The sequence below is a fragment of the Chiloscyllium punctatum genome, chromosome 32 (genome assembly GCF_047496795.1).
Source record: "Chiloscyllium punctatum isolate Juve2018m chromosome 32, sChiPun1.3, whole genome shotgun sequence".
NCBI classification, from domain to species: domain Eukaryota; kingdom Metazoa; phylum Chordata; class Chondrichthyes; order Orectolobiformes; family Hemiscylliidae; genus Chiloscyllium; species Chiloscyllium punctatum.
Window position 1 is genome coordinate 65707953 of NC_092770.1, and position 10833 is coordinate 65718785.

The following is a 10833-nucleotide window of genomic DNA, read 5'->3' on the forward strand; positions in this document are numbered from 1 at the left end:
GTGTGAGGTTGTCCATTTTGGAAGAACAAATAAGAATGCGGAATACAGGGTTAATGGTAGGGTTCTTGGTCAGGTGGAGGAGCAGAGGGATCTTGGGGTCTATGTACATAGATCTTTGAAGGTTGCCACTCAGGTGGATAGAGTTTGTAAGAAGGCCTATGGAGTATTATCGTTCATTAGCAGAGGGATTGAATTCAAGAGTCGTGAGGTGATGTTGCAGCTGTACAGGACTTTGGTTAGGCCACATTTGGAGTACTGTGTGCAGTTCTGGTCGCCTCACTTTAGGAAAGATGTGGAAGCTTTGGAGAGGGTGCAGAGAAGATTTACCAGGATGTTGCCTGGAATGGAGAGTAGGTCGTACGAGGATAGGTTGAGAGTTCTCGGCCTTTTCTCGTTGGAACGGCGAAGGATGAGGGGTGACTTGATAGAGGTTTATAAGATGATCAGCGGAATAGATAGAGTAGACAGTCAGAAACTTTTTCCCCGGGTACAACAGAGTGTTACAAGGGGACATAAATTTAAGGTGAAGGGTGGAAGGTATAGGGGAGATGTCAGGGGTGGGTTCTTTACCCAGAGAGTGGTGGGGGCATGGAATGCGCTGCCCGAGGGAGTGGTAGAGTCAGATTCATTGGCGACCTTTAAGCGGCATTTGGATAGGTACATGGATGGGTGCTTAATCTAGGATAGAAGTTCGGCACAACATCGTGGGCCGAAGGGCCTGTTCTGTGCTGTATTGTTCTATGTTCTATGTTCTATGTTCTATAAGAGCAAAGATAGAAGGAGGTTATTCAGCCCTGCTCCACCATTCATCACAATCATGGCTGGTCGTCCAACTTCATTCCTGGTGCCCAAAACGTCGATTCTCCTGCTCCTCGGACGCTGCCTGACCTGCTGTGCTTTTCCAGCACCACTCTGATCTTGACATCCAACTCAATAGCCTAACCCTGCTTTGTTCCCAAAATCTTTGACACCACATATCCACGGTAATAAAAACTGTTGGAAAGAATCCAGATATGCATGTTCTGGGAGTCCACCTAGTCAGCTTCACACACCAGTTATATTATGATCAAAAACGGAAATTGCTGGGAAAACTCAGCAGATCTGGCAGCATCTTTGGAGAGAAAGCAGAGTTAATATTTAGGGTCCAGTAACCCTTCTTCAGTTCTGGCTGGTTCTGAGGAACTCCGCTTTCTTGCCACAGATGCTGCCACAACCTGCTGAGTTTACCCAGTAATTTCTGGTTTTGTTTCTGATTTCCATTATTTGTAGTTCTTTGTTTTATTTTCCGAATTAAATTATGAGTAGGCTCCCATTCTTGCTGAGGTCTATTTTTGCCACTCATCCTTCACAAAAAAAATACCAAACCTTCCATAGGACAGAGCCAGCAGGTTTGGGATATGAGTGGATATAATGAGAGGAAAGTATTTATCTTGGAGAATTCATGAGTAGAGTTAAGAAGTGGAAAAGGATATAAGGCTGTGGTGACTGTTGAATGGACAGGCTCAGGTCACAGCAATGCTGCAATGTCAGAGAAGTCTTGTTACAGATGGGACATTAAACTAATTCAAATAAAGATGGAAGATCCCGTGGCATTGTGTAGAGACAAGTCAAGAGTCTGGTTGATCTCAAGACCGAGTTTTCATCCAATGGCATTAAAAACATATCAATTGATTGTTCATCATTTCAATCTCTACACAGATTTTCTCCCGAATCATTCTCCAATATAACTATTGGTGGACTTCAGAAGTAATTCATCAATTTGAAGCATCTTGGGACATTTTGAGGATATCAAAGGTGATATATAAACCATGTATATTCTTTCCTGCCAGTGTCTTAAGAATGGGTGTGTTAAACCTGAAGCTAAAAGAATCAACAATTGACAAATAAGTTTGTTTGCTAAAGAGTCTCAACCCAATCTAAAGGATCAATCTCCCTTGACTGAACTCTTCGGATTCCTATTTATCAACAGGACTGCATGAAAGCTCTTAAGGTGGTAAGTAATGATGAAGTGAACAAAGTCTATTTCTGTACCATGTCCAGTGGCAGGCCTTTGACATTTACACTACCACATGAAAGTCTGTTCAAGGAATTTGAGATATTGCCATGGCAACTGATTGGTTTGGATTTGAGTTGCTACAGTTGTCTCTGCAGGGAGTTTTTGGAAGGGTCGGTTATAATTTATCAATTAAATTCAAACACTTGGAAACTTGGAATAAGAAAGCAACTCTATGTGAGTAAGCTTTGCCAATCTTTATCATAGAATGGTTTATTTAGTGTTTCCTTTTCATGCAAATGACACCGAGAAACTCTGTACACAGCATATCTTACATAACATTCTTGACAATCCTGTTTTAAATAATTGCTTTCTATTTTAGTCTGACCTTAAGTAAATCCAGAACTGATGTGAATCCTCAGCCTAAGGGAGCCCATAGTTTATCTACTCTTTTGTCTTCTATGAGCTTTTCTTTCTCTTTCTCTGCTTTTAATGTTTCTAATTAGTATAGTTAATATCAAAATTCATCTTGCCTTCATCTGAGAGCTCCTCCTGTGCGACACGGTGGCTTCTGGCAGTGCTGAGTGGTGGTCTTACCCAGTGTGGTGGTCTCTCGGCCCTGTGGAGTGGTGTCCTGACAGAGCAGTTTGTCCTGATATGAGATCTCGTCGATGTTCCAGCTTAATCTTTGGCGAATGTTTCCAGCTCAGTGTTCCATTGGCCCAGTGTGGCGTTTTCTTCCACTGGTGGCTGCGTTTTCTTTGGTGGATGTTTCCGGCCCAGTGATCTGACAGCCCGGTGTTTTAAGTGGCAGTCTTGGCGGTGGTTTAATTCAGAGGCTTTCTGCCCAGTTTTTCTGGCGTTCCAGTATTTTGGTTTCATCCCGGCACGGCATTCTCTTCTTCGATTAGTAGTCTCATTCTGGATGTGTACAACATCTCTTGATCAACTTTCTTCAAGAACAGAAGCCTTTAGGTGGTGTTTGATGAACTTTTGTCTTTAAATTTAGTTTTTTTTGTCACTTATGAATTTACTTGAGGCTTCTATCATTAATGTATGTGCCATGGTGGAGTGACTTATAATACTTTCCATTGTATATTTCTTGTAAAAGTGCACATGACAATAAATTCTAATTCTAACGTAAACTTGACAGTAGGAAGCCTGTTAAGTGTTAAAGATAGACAGGAGTTTAAAACTGAATTAGAGTTCAGCTCACTTGATAAGTTAATTTCACTTCCACAAATAAGTTTCATATCTTGGCAGGAGATGGGGCTACAACTTGCTCTGATCATGGAAGTTCATTTGAAAAAAAAACATGCTACCTTGTATTAAAACGCAGAAAAAATGTTGAGTAAAACTATTGAAGAGTTGAAAAGTGTGGCACTGGAAAAAGCACAGCAGGTCAGGCAGCATCTTAGGAACATGAGAGTTGACATTCCTGATGAAGGGCTTATGCCTGAAATGTCGACTCTCCTGCTCCTCGGACACTGCCTGACCTGCTGTGTGTTTTCCAGCTGCACACTTGCTGACTCTAACTCTCCAGCATCTGCAATCCTCACTTCCTCCAAAAACTATTTAAAGTCAGATTTTAAATTTTAAATCTTGCGTTCTAAAGTTAAACTGGTTTAAAACGGGCCAGATGGTAACACCATTATAGCAGTATGTTAGGGAAATCATTTCTGAAGTCGGGGACTTAAAGTACGGATTTTGTTGAAGGAAAAAGAAACGTCACCAGAATTTGGGCCATCTTTCTGAAAGCTGTCACATGATCTGTTCAAAGCACAAGGATTCCACCCTATAGAAATATAGAAGATAGGAACAGGAGAAGGCCATTTGGCCTTTAGAACCTGCTCCACCATTCATCGTTATCAATGTTGAACATCCAACTCAACAGACGAATCCTGCTCTCTCCCCATACCCTTTGATCCCATTCACCCCAAATACTATATCTAGTCACCTCTTGAATACATTCAATGTTTTGGCATCAGCTACTTCCTGTGGCAATGAATTCCACAGGCTCATCACTCTTTGGGTGAAGAAATGTCTCTTTATCTCTGTCCTAAATGGTCTACCCCAAATCCTCAGACTGAGATCCCTGGTTCTGGAGACATCCACCTTTGGGAACATCCTCCTTGCATCTACCCTCTTTAGTCCTGTTAGAATTTTTATTAGTCTGAATGTGATTTCCCCTCCCCACCATTCCAGAAGACCATAAGATATACGAGCAGAGGTTAGGCCATTCAGCCCATCGAGTCAGCTCCGCCATTCAGTCATGGCTGATAAGTTTCTCAACCCCATTGTCCTGCTTTCTCCCCGTAACCCTTGACAATCAAGAACCTATCTTTCTCAGTCTTAAATATACTCGCTGAGCTGGCCTCTGCAGCCTTCTGTGGCAATGAATTCCCATCCAAACTCCAGCTAAAACAATCCTAACCTAGTCAAGCTCTCCTCATATTTCCGTCCTGCCATCTCCGGAATCAGCCTGGTAAACCTTTGCTGCACTCCCTTGTGAGCAAGAGTGTCCTTCCTCAGAAAGGGAGACCAAAACTGCACGCAATATTCCAGGTGTGGCCTCACCAAGGCCCTGTGTAATTGCAACAACACATCCTGGCTCTTGTACTCGAAACCTCTCACGAAGAAGGCCAACATCCCATTTGTTTTCTTTATCACCTGTTGCACCTGCATGCCTACCATCTGCAACTGGTGCACAAGGGCACCCAGATCCCACTGTACACTCCTCTCTCCCAATTTACAGCCATTCAGGTAGTAATCTGCTTTCTTGTTTTTGCTTCCAAAGTGAATAACCTCACATTTATCCAAATTATACTGTCTCTGCCATTGATTTGCACCCAACTTGTCCAGATTATGCTGAAGGATCTCTACATCCTCGTCACAGTTCACCCTGCCACCCAACTTGCTATCATCTACAAACTTTGAGATGTTACATTTTGTTCTCTCATCCAAATCATACATAATATATATAGTGAAGTGCTGGAGTCCCAGCCCCGATTCTTTTGGTACCTCACGAGTTACTGCCTGCCAATTTGAAATGGACCCATTACCTCCTACTCTTTGTTTCCTCTCTGCCGATCAGTTTTCTATCCATCTCAACACACTTCCCCCAATCCTGTGCGCTTTAATATTGCACAATAGTGTCTTATGCTTTCTGAAAGTCCAAATATGCCACATCGACTGGCTCCCCCTTGTCAACTCTACTAGTTACATCTTCAGAGAATTCCAACAGATTTGTCAATCATGATTTTCCCTTTCCAAATCCATGCTTACTCTGTCCGATTCTGCCACTGCTTTATAAATGCTCCACTCTCAAGTCCTCGATAATGGATTTGAGAGCTTTCCCCACTACTGATGATAGGCCTATAATTCTCTGGTCTATAATTCCCTGGTTTTTCTCTATTTCCCTTTTTGAATATTGGAGTGGCATCAGCTACCCTCCAACCTGCAGGGACTCTTCTAGAACCTATAAAATCCTGGCAGATGACCACCAATGCCATTTCTAGAGCCAATTCCTTAAGTATTCTGGAATGTATATTATCATGCACTGGAGATTTATCTGCCTTTAATCCCGTTAATGTTCCCAACACAATTTCTCTACTAATATTGATCTCTCTTAGTTCTTCTTCTCACATTCTCCAACATTTCTGATATCTAATTTGTGTCCTCTTTTGTGAAGACAGAACCAAATTATGTATTCAGTTGCTCAGCCATTTCTTTGTCCCCTATTATACATTCCCCTGTTTCTGTCCGTAGGGGACCTACATTTGTCTTCACTAATCTCTTTCTTTTCACATACCTATGGAAACTCTTAGTGTCAGTCTTTATGTTCCCTGCAAGCTTACTTTCATACTGTAATTTCCCCTTCTTAATCAATCCCCTAGTCCTTCTTTGCTGAGTTCTAAACTGCTCCCTATCCTCAGACCTATTATTTTCCTTGGCCAATCTGTATGCTTCTTCCTTGGATCGGATACTATCTCTAATTTCCTTTGTAAGCCGTGGATTGGTCCTCTTACCTATTTTGCTTTTGTGCCGGACAGAAGTAAACAGTTGTTCCCCCATGTATTCCTTGAAGCCATTGTCTCTCCACTGTCATTCCTTTAAGTAACTCTCCCAAATCAATCAAGGCCAACTCACACCTCATATCTTCATAGTTTCTTTATTAAGATTCAGCACCTTAGTTTCTGAATGAACTCCCTCACTTTTAATCTTGATAAAAAATTCTATCATATTATGGTCTCTCATCCCCAAGGGATATAACTCAGCTAGATTGGCAATGATTCCCTTCTCAGTACACAGTACCCACTCTAAGATGGCCTGCTCGCTAGTTGGTTCCTCCACATATTGCTCAAGAAAACCATCCTATGTTCACTCCAGAAATTCCTCCTCTATGGCATTGTGGCTAATTTGAGTTGCACAATCTACATGTACTTTAAAATCACTGATATTCCCTTATCACGTGCATCTCTAATTTCCCGTTTAGTCCCATTCCCAACATCATCACTGCAGTTTGGGTGTCTATATATGATGCCCACTAATGTTTTTTGCTCCTTGGTAATCCTCAACTCTACCCACACATTGTCAGAGCTAAATATCCTTTCTCACTAATTTTCTCTTTAACCTACAATGCTGTTCCTTTTTGCCTGTCCTTCCTAAATACTGAATACCCTGGGACATTCAGTTCCCATCCCTGGTTGCCCTGCAATCCAAATTATATCTTACCCATTCACATCTATCTGCACGATTAGTTCATCCACTTTATTGCAAATGCTCTGCACTTTAAGGCACGAAGCCTTTAAGCTTGTGTTTTTAACATTGTTTGTCTCGCTTCCAACAGTTTTCTCAGTAGCCCTGTTTGAATTTTGTTCATGGTTTCTATACGTATCACTGTTTTATTCCATTTTCTAACTTTTGTTTTTGGCCTTGCTCCCTCCTTCTCTGAATCCTTAAATCGGTTCCCATCTCCCTGGTTTATTAGTTTAAACTTCCCGCAACTGTTCGAGCAAACACTCACCCCTCAGACATCAGTCCTGGTATATGTGTACAGGTCCAAATGCCCAAGGAATCTGAAACCCTTCCCCCAGTGCCATCTTTTCAGCTACACATTCATCCGATATATCCTGCCATTTCTACTCTGACTCGCATGTGGCACTGGTAATAATCCCGAAATCGCTACCTTTGAGGCCTGATTTCTTAACTTTTTTCCTCAATCTCTGTATTCTGCGTTTAGGACCTTATCCTTCTTTTTTAACCTATATCGTTTGTACCAATGTTTACAACAACCATTGGCTGTTCACCCTCCCCCTCCCCCTCCAGAATGTCCTGTACCCACTCCAAGACATCTTTGACCCTAGTACCAGGGAGGCAACATACCATCCTAGAGTCTCGTTTGGGGCCACAGAAATACGTTTAACTTTGAGGGTAGATTAGATTACTTACAGTGTGGATACAGACCCTTCAGCCCAACAAATCCACAATGACCCACCGAAGTGCAACCCACCCAGACCCATTCCCCAACTGAGAGGGGATCTGATTGAGACATGTAAGACTATTAAAGGATTGGACACTCTGGAGGCAGGAAACATGTTTCCGCTGATGGGTGAGTGCCGAACCAGGGGACCCAGCTTAAAAATACGGAGTAGACCATTTAGGACAGAGATTAGGAGAAACCTCTTCACCCAGAGAGTGGTGGCTGTGTGGAATGCTCTGCCCCAGAGGGCAGTGGAGGCCCAGTCTCTGGATTCATTTAACAAAGAGTTGAATAGAGCTCTCAAGGATAGTGGAATCAAGGGTTATAGAGATAAGGCAGGAACATGATACTGATTAAGGATGATCAGCCATGATCATATTGAATGGTGGTGCAGGCTCGTAGTGCAGAATGGCCTACTCCTGCATCTATTGTCTATTTACCCCTTCACCTAACACTACAGGCAATTTAGCATGGCCAATTCACCTAACCTGCACATTTTTTGGACTCTGGGAGGAAACCGGAGCACCCGAAGGAAACCCATGCAGACACGGGGAGAATGTGCAAACTCCACACAAACAGTCACCCGAAGCGGGAATTGAATCTGGGTCTCTGGCACTGTGAGGCAGCAGTGCTAACCACTGTGCCACCGTGCCGCCCACAGGGACCAGGAAAAAAGGGCTACAGGCAACTGGGTTTAATATAATATCAAGTACTCTCTGAGGTTTAATTTAAAGATCTCTCTTGCTATTCCTTCAGAAATTTAATTACCAGGTATTCATCTAATTAGCACTCCTTTAATTTTAGTGACCTGGTGCTCTCTTGGATCACAAGGCTAATGTTGCCCAGTTTAAATGAGGATGCTAAAGCAGACTGAATACTGCAGGATTGTGCATAACCAAACCTTTATCTGCTCTGGACCAAGTCCCTTTTTCTAGTAAGAAAGTTAGGAATTCCCACTCCTCCCTCTTTTTTTAACTGAATCACACAGTATGGAAACAGGCACTCCACCCCAACATGTCCATAATGACTGAGTTTCCCAAACTAAACTAATTCCATTTGCCTGCAAATGGCCAATATCCCTCTAAACCTTTCCTATTCACATACCTGTCCAAATGCATTTTCAACATTGTAATTGTACCAGCCTCTACCACTTCATCTGGCAGCTCATTCCACACACGCACCACCCTCAGTGTGAAAACGTTGCCCCTCAGGTCCCTTTTTAAATCTTTCCCCTCTCACCTGAAACCTATGCTCTCTTGATTTGATCTCCCCTACCCTAGGGAACGACATTAGCCATTCACCTTATTGATGTCTCTCATGATCTTATAAGCCTCTATAAGGTCACCCCTCAACCTCCAATGTTCCAGTGGAAAATGTCACAGTCTATCCAGCCTCTCCCTCGGCTCAAACCCTCCAGTCCCAATCACATCTTTTCTGCACCCTAACAACATCCTTCCTGTAGCAGTGCAACCACAATTGAAAGCAGAACTCCAAATGTAGCTTCACCAAGGTCCTGCACAACCGCAACATGACATCGGAACTCCAATGCTCAATGCTCTGACCAACGAAGGCAAGCATGTCAAACACCTTCACTAGGCGAAAGTGAGGACTGCAGATGCTGGAGATTAGAGTCAAGAGGGTGGATTGGAAAAGCATAGCAGGTCAGACAAGTATCTGAGGAGCAGGAAAATCAATGTTTTGGGCAAAAGCCCTTCATCAGGAATGAGACTAGGAGCCTCAGGGGTGGAGAGATAAATAGGAAGGGGCTGGGGGGAAGGTGCAATAGGTGGATGGAACTGGGAGTAAAGGTGATAGGTAAGAGGGGAGGGTGGAGCAGATAGTGAGAAGGAAGATGGACAGATGGGATGGGTCATGAAGATGGTGCTGGGCTGGAAGGTTGGAACTGGGGTAAGGTAGGGGGAGGGGAAATGAGGAACTGGTGAAATCCACATTACCATGGGGTTGGAGGGTCCCGAGGTGGAAGATGAAGTGTTCTTCCTCCAGGCATCGGGTGGTAAGGGAGTGACAATGGAGGAGGCCCAAGACCTGCATTTCCTCGGCAGAGTGGGAGGGGGAGTTAAAGTGTTTGGCCACCGGTCAGTGGGATTCAGTGGGGTGTCCTGGAGATATTCTCTGGAGCGCTCTGCAAGTAAGCATCCTGTCTCCCCAATGTAAAGGAAACTGCATCAGGGGCAACGGATGCAATAAATGACATTTGTGGAAGTGCAGGTGAAACTTTGATGGATGTGGAAGGCTCCTCTGGGGCCTTGGACGGAGGTGAGGGCAGAGGTGTGGGTGCAAGATTTTGCAATTCCTGTGGTGGCAAGGGAAGGTGCCGGGAGTGGGGGGTGTGTTGTCAGAGGTCATGGACCTGACGAGGTAGTCGCAGAGGGAACAGTCTTTACGGAAAGTGGATAGGGGTGGGGAGGGCAATATATCTCTGGTGGTGAGATCCTTTTGTAGGTGGCAGAAAAGGCAGAGGATAATGCAATGTTTCTTTTCCCACCAACCTCCACTGACACCACTTTCAAGAAACTATGCACCTGAACCCATAAGGCTCTCTGTTCGACAACATTCCTCTCTGGATTTCCCAGAAATTGAGAATGGAAACCAAAATAAATCATATAACCAGAAGATACAACACATTGCTTTTGTTTAATGTGAGGGAAGTTTCAAAGCCAACGGATATTGGGAACAGGAAAACACCTCGCGACCACTGCTCAATTCAAATAGATCTTGGGAATCTGCAACTCAACATCTTTTAACCACCTCAGTTTCCCCTTCCCTTGTGATATCCTTGCCTAACAAAAATTTAGTCAGCTCATCTTGAGAGCTCTAACTGTCATGGCACCCACAAACATGGGGGAGAGATTTCATATTCCCACTTCCCTCTGTGTGAAAGAATGAGTCCAGATTCACTGTTAAATGACCTCATTCTAATTTTAAGAATACCTTTCCACATTCTTTATACCCGAGCGAAAGGACTCTCTGAGTCAGGAGGCCAGGGTTCAAGGGTCACCTGCTCTAGAGGTTGGTAATAAAATGTCTGAACAGGTTGGATAGAAAACATCAATTATCATCTTGAATCAATATTATCGAGTGTTTTTTTTAATCCCTCAATCTTTGTACTAAAAGAACTATAAGCCATGAGTCCTGAATTGTATCCTCTGTGTTGTTTCTACTAGGATTCATCTAAAGAGCCTTCAGCAAAAAGTTAAATAATTATGAAATTATGTTTCATGATACTGAGAAATTGCAATGTTCTGTGATTACAGAAACAGAGTGTATTTCTTTAAGGGAGGAAGATTGCCAGATCAATCCCAGAGAGGTAATGTGAAATTGCAAATTGAACTGCAAC